The following is a 13251-nucleotide window of genomic DNA, read 5'->3' on the forward strand; positions in this document are numbered from 1 at the left end:
AAGCACATGTGTCATTTGCAAAACACATGAAACTCAAGAAGAACAAAGACCAAAGTGGGGACACTTGGCCCCTTCTTAGAGTTGGGAGCAAAACACCCATGGAAGGAGTTACAGAGACAAAGTTTGGAGCTGAGATGAAAGGATGGACCATCTAGAGACTGCCACACCCGGGGATCCATCCCATAATCAGCCTCCAAACGCTGACACCATTGCATACGCCAGCAAGATTTTGCTGAAAGGATCATGATATAGCTGTCTCTTGTGAGGCTATGCCGGNGCCTGGCAAACACAGAAGTGGATGCTCACAGTCAGCTATTGGATGGAACACATGGCCCCCAATGGAGGAGCTAGAGAAAGTAACCAAGGAGCTAAAGGGGTCTGCAATCCTATAGGTGGAACAACAATATGAACTAACCAGTACCCCGGAGCTCTTGACTCTAGCTGCATATGTATCAAAAGATGGCCTAGTCGGCCATCACTGGAAAGAGAGGCCCATTGGACNTGCAAACTTTATATGCCCCAGTACAGGGGAACGCCAGGGCCAAAAAGTGGGAGTGGGTGGGTGGGGGAGTGGGGGGGAGGGTATGGGGGACTTTTGGGATAGCATTTGAAATGTAAATGAAGAAAATACCTAATAAACAACAACAACAAAACCAAAAACACATGTGTCTTCTAGCCTCAAAATCTGGGTCACAGGTTTGCCCTCCATTTCTGGATTGTAGTTTATTCCAGATATAGCCGCCAAGTTAGCAATTGGGAATAGCCATCACACCATCATTTGAACAAAGTGGCAGCCTATAGAATGGTAAAAGATTTTTACCAACTCCACATCTGACAGAGGACTAATATCCAAAATATACTTAAAAAAATAAAGTAAAATAAAAATAACTAAAAACCCTAGACATCAATAAAACAAATAACCTATTTAAAAAATAGGGTACAGGTCTAAACAGAGAATTCCCAAAACAAGAAACTCAAATGACAGAGTGATACTTAAAGAAATGGTCAATACCTTTAGACATAAGGGAAATGTAAATCAAAACTACTTTAAGATTTCATCTTACTCCCAGAATGTCAAAGATCAATATAACCAGTGACAGTTTATGCTACCAAGGATGTGGAGTGAGAGGAATATTCATTCATTGCTGGTGAAAGTACAAACTTGTACAGCCACTAAGGAAATCACTGTGTTGTTTCCTCTGAAAGATGGGATTTGAACTACTTCAAGATCCACCTATACCACCACAAACATTTGATCAAACATGTTCATTGTGGTTCTACTCAAATTAACCAGAAATTAGAAACAGCCTAGATGTCTGTTGGGGTCCAGGAGTTGCTCCACAAACCACACGTACACCAATCTCAGTCACACAGGGATAGTTTATCGAGCATTCTCTCCTGGACCGCAGACCAGAATCAGGAGCTGACTGTGACTGACTATGAGCCAGAATCCTACAGAGCTTTTAAGCCTGAAATCCACAAACATCTGTGCCAAGTTATTTCACCAATCAGGATTTAGGGATAGAAGACTTTAGGAACATGTCTTTGTTGTACACTTATCCTGTTCCCACTAGTTGAGAGTTTCAACTGTGGCAGGGAACTTACCTTGCCTAACATTCATATCTTAACTTGCCAACCAAGATTTCATTTGCCCACATATATAACTCTTTCTGCCAAGTAAGATGTTAATTTCCAGGGAGGTCTTCAGAACTTAAAAGTTTTCTCAACCTCTAGTCAAAATGGAAATTTTACTTCAGATGGCTTCTTATATTGGTATAGATGTTTTCTTATGTTGAGGTCCATCCCAAGGGCAGTTTATAAAGGCAAAAACCATAAAAGCTCATACACAGGTGCAGGAAGTGCTGTTGGGTGGTTGGTTTGGGTCCAAGCTTATTGTAGCTACCTATACAGAGCAGTTCTAACTGACCTGCATAACAAAATATGCAACCAACGTGGGCATAAGAAAATTTCCTATTTCCTAGTAATTGCACAGGAGAAAGTTTTCTTATAACATTAGTAACAGCATAAGATGGCTGGCTAGACAGGCAGGCATTACCCAGGCCTTAACAATGTCCCACAACAAAAGAATGGATAAGGAAAATGTGGAATATTTACAAAATTGAATATTATTTCAGCCTTTAAAAGAAATAAAATCATGAAGTTCACAGGTAAATGGACATAACTAGAAAATAATATCCTGAGTGAGGTAACCCAGCCCCAGAATAACAAATATGGTATGTTATTGCTTATATGTGGATATTAGCTGTCAAGTCAATGATAACCAAATACTGTCTGTAGAACCACAGAAGTTAGGTGTAGAGCAAGGGGTTAGAGATGACAAATCTCTCTAAGAAAGGGAAATAGCTAAAATGGATGGGGGATGAAATAGGAAGATCAAGTGGGGAGGGGAGAGAAAAATTAGGGAGTGAACACGGGTAGAGACCACTAAAATTAAGGGACATTGGAAGGGTAGTATGGAAACCTATTACAGTAGAAGCTTCCTAAAATACAAACATATATGAAAGTGATCTAAATAAAATCATCAAATAATGGGGGAGACCAAGCCATCTTTTGCCACCACAAGAAGCTTCAAGTGCCAGAATTGGGGTAAATCTATGGGAAACTCCTGCTAATTAAGGTTGAAGTCTACCACTGACAGGATAACATTTTGAACTTGGTGTATAATGGAGGACTACTTTCATTGGCGGAGCTTCTCTTCTCTGACCTTGTCTGGGGAGTTCAAAAATCCCACACATCTCTATCTGCAGAATATCACATAGCCTTGGTTAAGATTACATGTTCAACTTACTTTCTCCTCAAAAGAACCTGTTGAGCTAGCACCTGAAATTCCTGAAATCCTTCTGTATGCATTTGAGTATCATAGGCCTTCAAACAATCCTGAATATTCTGTCCATCCTGAATATTCTGACCACCACCCCCAAATTATATAAGCCTTGAATCACCCCCAGAAAAGTTATTCTTCCTGATCCAGGTGTCACTTTTCTTATGTACTCACTGGACTTTTGACCACCATCCCTCCTCCATCCATTGTCTCTGTTCCCTTTGCCCTTGTGGGCTAATTATGATACTGAAGAGGTCAAAATAGCAGGACAAACTCCATCTTGCTCTCCAAACTCCATTTTAAGTTACTTGTCCACAGAGTGACATGGCCCCCACCCTTGGGCCCCTAGAGAAAGAGACCACAAAGTGTTTTCAGCAGTTGAAAATAGACATACCAGCTGTGGTCAGCTTACACTAACAGGATAATCTGGTCACAATAATAGGATGAGTTAAGAAAACATGAGTTGTTCCTAGGTCAAGATGCCCCTTTTAGATGTGTGGTCTCTCCTTGTTTGAACATATGTTATGCACCAATCAGTTTAAAGGCCAACATTCCTTTACTCACATACCCAATCATGTAATGCCAAGGCTTGGAAGTCCCTGCTTCTAATTTTTTCCCTATATAAACCCTAGGTCCCTAGACATGGGTGTAACTTTCCTAACTTGTTGCATCAGGAAGGTTTGTGATTCAAGTCCAAACTTGAATAAAGACTCTCATGTGCTTGCATCAGAGTTGTGTTCCTTGGTGGTCTCTTGATTGAGGCATAACAATTCCTGGGGACAGGGAGGATCACATACATCTAATTGAGTTGCTGGCCAATGGGGTGTCCCATTGTAATCTTCAAACAATCCAGGCTGCTACCAAGTCCACAGGTTGCTTTCCACAAGCTGTCAGCAAGGCCCTATTGCTGAATACAACATCTACACAAATTACTGACCATGGAGAAGTTGAGCCACTGCAGTGAGTGCATGTTCTATGGTCTGTGTTCTAGAGTTTTTGGTAGAGGAAGGTTCTCTGCACACTTCCAAAAGAAAAATGTAAACACCAACCCAAAAAACCTTTTGATTGGCAATGGTGTCTTGTATTAGCCAGGGCTTTCTAGAGCCACAGAACTATGGAATGAATGTGTGTGTGTGTGTGTGTGTGTGTGTGTGTGTGTGAAGGGAATTTATTGGAATGATTTACAGGCTGCAGTCCAACTAACCCAACAATGGGCAGCTGTGGATGGAAAGTCCAAGAAACTACTAGTTGCTCAGTCCCATGAAGCTGAGTGTTTCAACCGGTTTTCTGTATAAGCAGGAATCCTGTATAAGTAGGCTCCAACAGATATGCTGGCAAAGTAAGTACAAACAGGCAAAGAAGGAATAAACCCTTCCTTCTTCCATGGTCCTTATATAGGCCTCCAGAAGAAGGTGTGGCCCAGATTAAAGGCATGCCTCAAGATCTGAATTAAAGGTGTGTGTTGATCCAGATTAAGAGTGTGAGTCATTCCCACCTCAAGATCTGGGTCACAGGTGTGTTCTCATTTTCTGGACTGTAGTTCATTCCAGATATAGTCAACTTGGCAACTGAGAATAGCCACTACAGCAATGGTGGCACAAATATTATGGGAGTAATCAATAATTACTTTGGGTGTTCAAGAACATGGGACTAGATAGCTCCAGGAGTTAGGGTAAGACCAAGTACTACTACTGTTCTAAAAAAAGGAGCAATAAAATGACTCCTAGTGACATTCTGTTGTACTCATAGATTAGTGCCTTACTCAGTCATCAACAGAGAAGCTTCCTCCTGCAACAGATAGGAACAAATGCAAAGACCCACAGCCAAACATAATGCAGAGAGTGAGATGTTAGAACACCTAGTCCTAAACAGGATGTCTACAGCAGATCATTCCCCTCAGGGCTCAGGGAACCCTGCAGAAGAGAAGGCAGAAAGTGTGTAAGAGCCAGAGTAGATGGAGGACATAAAAAAAAATCAAGGCCTTCTAAATAAATATAATCAAAGGATATATGAATTTGCAGACTGAGGCAGCATGTAAGGGCCCTCATGGGTCTGCACCAGGTCCTCTGTGTAAATATATATATATATATATATATATATATATATATATATATCATGGTTTCCAGTTAACTGTTCTGATGGCATTCCTGATTGTGTGAATGGGTTAGTCTCTATTTCTTGTGCCTTCTCTTGGGCTCTTTTCTTCTATTTGTTTCTTTTGTTCAATTCTTTGTTTTATCTTATTGTATTTTATTTTATCATTATCCTTTAGAAGACTGCTTTCTAATGAGAGACAGACAAGGAGAAGATCTGGATGGTACAGGAAATGAGGACTGGGATGAATAGAAGAAGGGGAAACAGTAATCAGGATATATTACATGAGGCAAAAATCTATTTTCAATAAAAGAAAAAATAGAAAAATAAATGATAAATCATATTAATATCAAAGTGTTGGCTTAAATAAATTTCTGAGGGGATGGAGAGATGGCTCAGTGGTTATGAGCACTGGTTGCTCTTCTAGAGGTTCTGAGTTCAATTCCCAGCCACCAACCATGGTAGCTCACATGGGATCCATGGGATCGGATGCCCTCTCCTGGTGTGTCTGAGGATAGCTACAGTGTACTTGTATACATAAAATAAAATCTTTTTAAAATTCCGTATCATTTATTATCAGTAAATAAAAAGAACTGATTGTGGTGGGACACACTGGTAGGATTTGCTTAAGGAGGAGGAGGAGGTTCATTACGCATTTGAGGCCAGCCTGGGCTACACATTGCTGAGGAGTGGCAGAGGCAGGTGGATCTCTGAGTTTGAGGCCAACCTGGTACACAGCAAGTTCCAGGACAGCCATGGCTACAGAGAGAAACCTTGCCTTTAAAAACAAAACAAAAAATAACACCAAATTAAAAAAAATAATAATGGGCAGGTTTGCTGGGAAATGGCTCACAGCATGCATTGTTCTTACAGTGGGTCTGGGTTTCGTTCTAAGCACTCACATTCTTTTTTTTTTTTAAGATTTATTTATTTATTATATGTAAGTACACTGTAGCTGTCTTCAGACACTCCAGAAGAGGGCGCCAGATCTTGTTAAGGATGGTTGTGAGCCACCATGTGGTTGCTGGGATTTGAACTCTGGACCTTCGGAAGAGCAGTCGGGTGCTCTTACCCACTGAGCCATCTCACCCGCCCAGCACTCACATTCTTAAACTGAGATGTTTTACAAACATCTTTAACTCCAGCTTGAGGGGATTAGATACCCTCTTCTGACCTCCTTGGACAGCAGAAATGTATGTGGTACACATACATTCAGGCAAAATACTCCCCCCCCCAAATGGGTAATAATACCCTGAAAGCTGAAAGAGGATTCCTGGAGTGGAATGAGTCAAGAGAGTGCAGGGGATGAGTCAGCATATTGAGCAAAAAGGATTTAAAAAATATGTATGAAAATGAAAATGTCATATGAAACTTGTTACTTTGTTTTAATTAAAAATTAACCAAAGATTGTTTTTTCCTCTGTACTAATTTTGAAAAGATATAGTTGTGGTCCAATTGGCTAGTATAATAGTTTTTATGATTTTTCTTTTCTATGTATGGTGGGATGGGTGTACACATCTACGTGAGTACCAGATGTTCTTCGGGTGCTATACATCTTGATTTCGGAGACAACCCTGGAGCTCTCTGATTAGCATAGACTGGCTGATCTGTGAGCCCCAAGGGATCCACCTGTCTCCATATTCCCTGAGCTGAGATCACAAATCATACTATTGTGCCTGAAATTTAGTTTGATACTGAGGATCAAACTCAGATCCTCATGTTTATGGGATGTGATGGTTTGTATATGCTTGGTGCAGGGAGTGGCACTATTAGAAGGTGTGGCCCTGTTGGGGTAGGTGTGGCCATGTTGGAGTAGGTGTGTCACTATGGGTGTCTGCTTTAAGACCCTCATTCTAGCTGCCTGGAGGCCAGTCTTTCACTAGCAGCCTTCAGATGAAGATGTAGAACTCTCAGCTCCTCCTGCATCATGCCTGCCTGGATACTAATGGACTGGACCTCTGAACCTGTAAGTCAGCTCCAACTAAATGTCCTTTATAAGAGTTGCCTTGGTCATGATGTCTGTTCACAGCAGTAAAGCCCTAACTACTAAGACATGGGACAAACACTTCCAAAGTGAGCTTTCTTCCTAGCTTCAGTCCTTTTCTCTTATGATGCTAATTGTAATACAAAGAAAAAGAAAAACAAATAGACAACACTTTTGTTCTTATAAGTGACAGTTCTCTTCTCTGTCTTTTGTAAACTTTTTTTTTAATTAAAAAAGTTATTTAGGCCCACTTCTGTGCCAGGCACTGAACTGGGCACTTGATGAGCATCACCTCTTAATCCTCAGAATATTCCAGGGAGGGTCCCACCTCCTGGGCCATGAGCGAGCTGAAGGAGTGCCCACTGCAGTTTCATGACTTCAAGTCTGTGGACCACCTGAAGGTCTGTCTCCACTACACGGCAGTACTGGCCCACTCTGAGGACAATAGCATTGGTATTGAGGAGCTGGACACCCTGCAGCTGGAGCTTGAGACCCTGCTGTCCTCTGCAAGCAGGCAACTGCATGTACTAGAAGCTGAAACCCAGATCCTCACTGACTGGCAGGATAAGAAAGGGGACCAATGATTCCTGAAGCTAGGTCGAGACCATGAACTTGGTGCTCCCCCCAACCATGGGAAGCCCAAGAAGCAGAAACTGGAAGGGAAGACAGGACATGGCCAGTCCCTGGCCCAGGACAACCCAAATCCAAAAACGTTCAACCCAAGATCCAGGAATATGAATTTACTGGTGACCCAATCGACGTGCCTTGGATCCCCAAGAATGATGCTCTCAACAGGTTCTGGGCCTCTGTGGAGCCCTATTGTGCCGACATCACCAATGAGGAGGTACAAACACTAGAGGAACTCCTGAAGCCCCCAGAAGATGAAGCTGAACATTATAAGATTCCCCCACTAGGCAAACACTACTCCCAGAGCTGGACCCAAGAGGATCTGCTAGAGCAGAAGGACGGGCTCGGGCAGCAGCTGTGGCTGACAAGAAGAAAGGCCTCAAGGGACCACTGACAGAACTGGACACAAAAGATGTGGATGCTCTGCTGAAGAAGTCTGAGGCCCAGTATGAACAGCCAAAAGACGGGTGTCCCTTCGGTGCTCTGACACAGCGCCTGCTGCAGGTCCTAGTGGAGGAAAATATTTTTTCCCCTATGGAGGACTCTCCTATTCTTGACATATCTGGGAAAGAGTCAGGGGAAGATGGAGCAAGCACCCCCCCGCCCCCCGCCCCCGCAATCAGAACAAGCCTTTCAGTGTGCCACATACCAAGTCCCTTGAGAGCCGCATCGAGGAGGAGCTGATTGCCCAGGGCCTCCTGGAGTCTGAGGACCGGCACGCGAAGGACTCAGAGGATGAGGTCCTTGCTGAGCTGCACAAACAGTGGTCTGAGCTGAAGGCACTCAGTGCACACAACTGCACCAAGAAAAACGACCCGCTGAGGATGGCAAAGGAGGAGGTGAGCCGGCAGGAGCTAAGGTCCACATGGCAGACAATGAGGTCATGGATGCCTTCAGAAAGATCATGGCTGCCTGGCAGAAGAAGCGCACCCCTACAAAGAAGTTTTCCTGGAAGACCCTGAAGGAGCGGGAAAGCATCCTGAAGCTCCTAGATGGGTAGCCTTATCTGCTGCTGGCCATCCCCCTGGCCTGGCAGAAGTCCATGTTCTTTGAAGCCTTGTCCAGAGGCTGCCTATCAAATGACAACAGTCTCAGGGCTGAAACACTCTCAGGCCACTCAGCTGACTTTTGTGCAGCCAGTATGCAAGGCCCTACTGGGCTTGCCCGGACCTGGCATCTGCCTGATGCTCAGGATGAGCGGGCTTGTTTCTCATCCCCTTCCCATCTCCATACCTTTCCCTCGGGGACTTCTTCCTTGAGGTTTTGTAAAGTACAAACTTAAGAATAAAGTGAAAAAAAAGTTATTTAGAAGCATTCAGAATTTCAACAAAACAGCTGAGTTTTTTTTTTTCAATTGTAGAGTGGTATTCAGTTAACTGAACAGTATTTATCTTCATATATATGCTGCACCAGAGATAACTGAAGATGAAAAAAAAAAAAACAAACCAAAAAACAAAAAACAAAGACCAAAAGAAGGCAAGGTTAATGGCTATTGAAAATACCATGATGACAGGGCTACCTAAAAACACATTGGTTAGTGTGTTAAGACACTGTACAGTTTAAAACAAACAAACAAACAAACAAAACCCTATGCAGCCTTACATTTCAGTTTTTTTTTTTCTTTAAAAAGGGTGAGTAGTGGTGCTTTATAAACAAGAAAAATCTTCTAGAACCAACTTAATCATCTTCATTCTTGTCTTCCTCTTCCCCCTGTTTCTCATCCTTTTAATTCTTATCATATTCCTCTTCCTTCTTTTTCTTGCTCTTTTCAGCCTTGACCACCCCCCTTTTCATTGCATCGTGTTTTCCCTTAGCTCTGTAGACAGGAATATCCTTTTCGTACTTCTCCTTCAGCTTGGCAGCCTTCTTCTCATAGGGCTGCTTGTCATCCACTGCAGTGTTGTTCAACATCTCTCCTAGTTTCTTTGCAGCATCAACAATGGATAAGCCAGGATGCTCGCCTTTGATCGTTGGATGGTATTCAGAACAGAACAAGAAGGCTGAAGGAGGTCTCATGGGTGCACTGGGATCCTTGAACGTGTTTATTTTATTTGTTTGTTTGTTTGGTTTCCTGTTTGGGGAAGGGTGTAGGTTTGCACAATAACATTTCCATGTCTTCAATTTCCCCCTTTTCTTTAGCAGACATGGTCTTCCATCTTTCTGAGCATTTCTTAGAGAGAACCCCAAGGATCTGACAGAAGCATCTGGAACTGATTCTTGTGCTCCTCCTGACAGATTTGTACAACAATGCATATGAAGACACTTTGCCTTTTGGCTTCTTAAGATCTCAAAAAAGAAATCAGCAAAGCACGTAGTTTTGTTAAATAATAGTATTAGTCATTAATTGTCTAACTTGTGTCTGCCATTATACCATGGCAATCACCATGCCTTCTGTTTTGATAAATGTATAAAATTCTGATTTCTTGAAATAAACTTGTCTCAACCTCAAAAAAAAAAAAAAAGATCTCCTTTACCCATGTTTATTTGATTTTTTTCCTCTTTGAGGCACAGAGTTGGTCAGTGACCATCTGGTCAAGTCCTGTCTCTGGGAAGCTCATATTCCTAATCTTTTTTTTTTAAGACAGCATCTCATTGTGTAGCTCACTATTTTGGAACTCACTGCAGTAGATTAGGCCTCTATCTCACAGAGATCCACCTGCCTCTGCCTATGAGACCAGGCCCCATTTGTAATCTCTTTATCTTCCATATTTTTGAAGAGACTCCAATTTTATTTTAACAAATGAGAGTCTTGAGCCAATATTATTGCCATGTCAGTCTAGTTGCTGCCCTGGAGTATTCTCCCAGAAGAAAAAAAAAAGCTTGCCCAACCCAGGCATGAAGATGCAGGCTTTAATCCCAGAACTTGAGAGGCAGAGGCAGAGGCAGAGGCAGAGGCAGAGCTTGAGGCCAACCTAGTGTACAAATCAAATTCCAGGATAGCCAGGCCTACATAGAAAATCCTGTCTTGAAAATAACAACAACAACAACAACAATAATAAACAACTCTGAGTTTTAGACTGTTTTGTCTGGAATCGTCATGGTTAATCTTACTAGAATCCCTAAAAAAATTCTACTTTTAAGCAATAATATGACCCAGAATATATGCTCATATTCTGCTCCCCCTTCCTACATCTAGATATCAATTTCCCCTCAGAGGTCTGTGGTCTCTTGTGTTATATTTTCTCTTAAGTGTTCTATGTCCTGTCTTTGCCAAAAGGGTAAATTTCTATAATCCTTGGAAGGTTACAACTTCCCAGCTCTCTGAATGGGATGACAAATGGGTTCTTAGCAATATTGACTGGAGAACTATAGTAAATGCTAGGGCTTTTGCTCCAGAGACACTCCAAATATGAATGATATGCATGTACTATGCTCCTAAGACAACAGCAACAGTATAACAAGAAACATAGGCCATGACCTTGCTGCTCTTTCACAGATAGCAGAATCATAATTTTTCTCTAAAGTTTACTTTTGAACCCTGGGCAGTGACCTCTGTTATAGCCACCCACTTACAATCACTAGGCTGCCAAAATCTTCCAGAACATTGCTGCACCAGCACAGACCAATTTTAACCAGAGTTTCTTCTGCTTGGTAACTTGAGACTACCAGATACTAACAAGCTTCAGGCCTTCCTTCCCCTCAGATATTGGCTAAATGTAGTACTATCTGGTTATTTTTCCTCTAGGCTTCTTTTTGAGTGTAATCTGCCCTTTAATTTGATGCTTTAAAAGATCCTTCTGATGAACTCTGCTACGTTTCTAGTGGTTGCTCTAGGTCTTACTGAATAATAATAATAAAAAAATAGGTAGATCTCATTTCTAATTTTGGTTAAGTTCACCTAAAGACACCATGCCTCTATAGCGTTTTCCAGTAAATAGTTCTTTTGTAGTCCAGCCCTTGTCCTATGGAGACCTGATGGAGAGAAGCCATTACCTTAACTTTTTCTAGATAATTTTCTTAGCTATAATACTGAAGTTAAGAGCTAATGCTATGGTAATACATCTGGGTTCAGATCAGCTATTTCCACTATTTGTATGACATTAGCCATTAAATTAATCTTGGTAAACTTGTGTCCTTATTATAAGTAAGGATAATAAGCCTGTCTCCCTGAACTTTATTTTTTCCTAACACCTTTATTTCCTATTTTCAATTTTTTATTAGATATTTTCTTCATTTACATTTCAAATGCTATCCTGAAAGTCCCCTTATACCCTTCCCCTACCCTGCTCCCCTACCCACCCACTCCCTCTTCCTGGCCCTGGTGTTCCCCTGTTCTGGGGCATATAAAGTTTGCAAAGACCAAGGGGCCTCTCTTCCCAATGATGGCCATCTTCTGCTACATATGTAGCTAGAGACACGAGCTCTGGGGGTACTGGTTGAGAGGATCAACTTTAAATGAGGTAACACAAAACATGTCTCAATTTTGGTGCTAACAGCTAGGAACCCTCCACAATTATGTTACTACTATGGTTGTGGCTGCTTTCTGCTGATCTTTCCTCTACCCACTGCTCCTCTGAAGAACACAATTCATGACGACAGATACCACAAGCCTCATTAGAATACAACTAATAGTAAGAACAGTAAAGTAATACAACTGTGTAGTAAGAACAAAAAAACAGAAGTCAGAATGTGGCTAGTGACCAGACCTGAACTAGAAAAACCATGTCCTTATTTCTCTCCGCTTGAGCGCCATCATGTGGTTTAAAGAGGCATACAGGACTGTGCCTGGGAAAGAGGCTGTGGTTCCAAGAGACTAGCAAAAAAAAAAAAAAAGGGTTTTTGGTTTCTTGCTGTCCAGTGGGTTTTTTTTTTTCCAGTTCTTTATTCTAATGGTGTTCTGTTTACAAAATCTTTTCCTGCACCAATGAGTTCAAGATTATTTCCTACTTTCTCTTCTATCAGGTTCAGTATATCTGGTCTTACATTGAGGTCCTCGTCATAGAAGTCATGGGTGCCAGAATGACCAAGAAGGGAGGAAGAAGAAAAAGAAAAGGTATGAGGGTAAAATATTGGACAATAGAAGTCAAGACTTCCTTCAAAATAAAATGTCACCTTAAGAGTCATACAGCCGATTTTTTTCTCCAGTGTCTCTCTAAGGCGGGTCCTCGCAGGAGAGCACTGGCCACAGAAGCAACAGAGCTTCTTGGACACAATCCTACTATGGTCCTTCATCCTCAGCCAGGATGTGTAGCTGATCCTCAGTCCTCTCTGCCAGCCTGGTCTACAGAGTGAGTCCCAGGACAGCCAGGGGGACACAGAGAAACCCTGTCTCGAAAACCAAAACAGAAAAATTACAGGAGAACACAGGTAAACAGGAAGAAGCCCTTAAAGGATGCAGGGATGGTTCAATATATGTGAATTCATCAATGTAATCCACTATATAAACAAACTTAAGGACAAAACCCACATGATCATCTCATTAGATGCTGAGAAAGCATTTGACAAACTCCAACACCCATTCATGATAAAAGTCTTGGAAAGATCAGGAATTCAAGGCCCATCCCTAAACATAATAAAAGCAATCTACAGCAAAACAGTAGCCAACATCAAAGTAAATGGTGAGAAGCTGGAAGCAATCCCACTAAAATCAGGGACTAGACAAGGCTGTCCACTCTCTCCCTACCTATTCAACATTGTACTTGAAGTCCTAGCCAGAGCAATTAGACAGAAAAAGGAGATAAAAGGGATACAAATTGGAAAGGAA

At 41.9% G+C, this 13251-nt stretch overlaps 2 pseudogenes; one reads left to right on the forward strand and one right to left on the reverse strand.

Annotated features, from left to right (window-relative positions):
* Positions 1-7258: 7258 nt before the first annotated feature.
* LOC110287471 lies at positions 7259-8547 on the forward strand (annotated as a pseudogene).
* Positions 8548-9224: 677 nt separating this feature from the next.
* The window catches only part of LOC110286317, a 6577-nt pseudogene continuing 2550 nt past the window's right edge, over positions 9225-13251 (reverse strand).

Source organism: Mus caroli, chromosome X (genome assembly GCF_900094665.2).
Source record: "Mus caroli chromosome X, CAROLI_EIJ_v1.1, whole genome shotgun sequence".
NCBI lineage: Eukaryota > Metazoa > Chordata > Mammalia > Rodentia > Muridae > Mus > Mus caroli.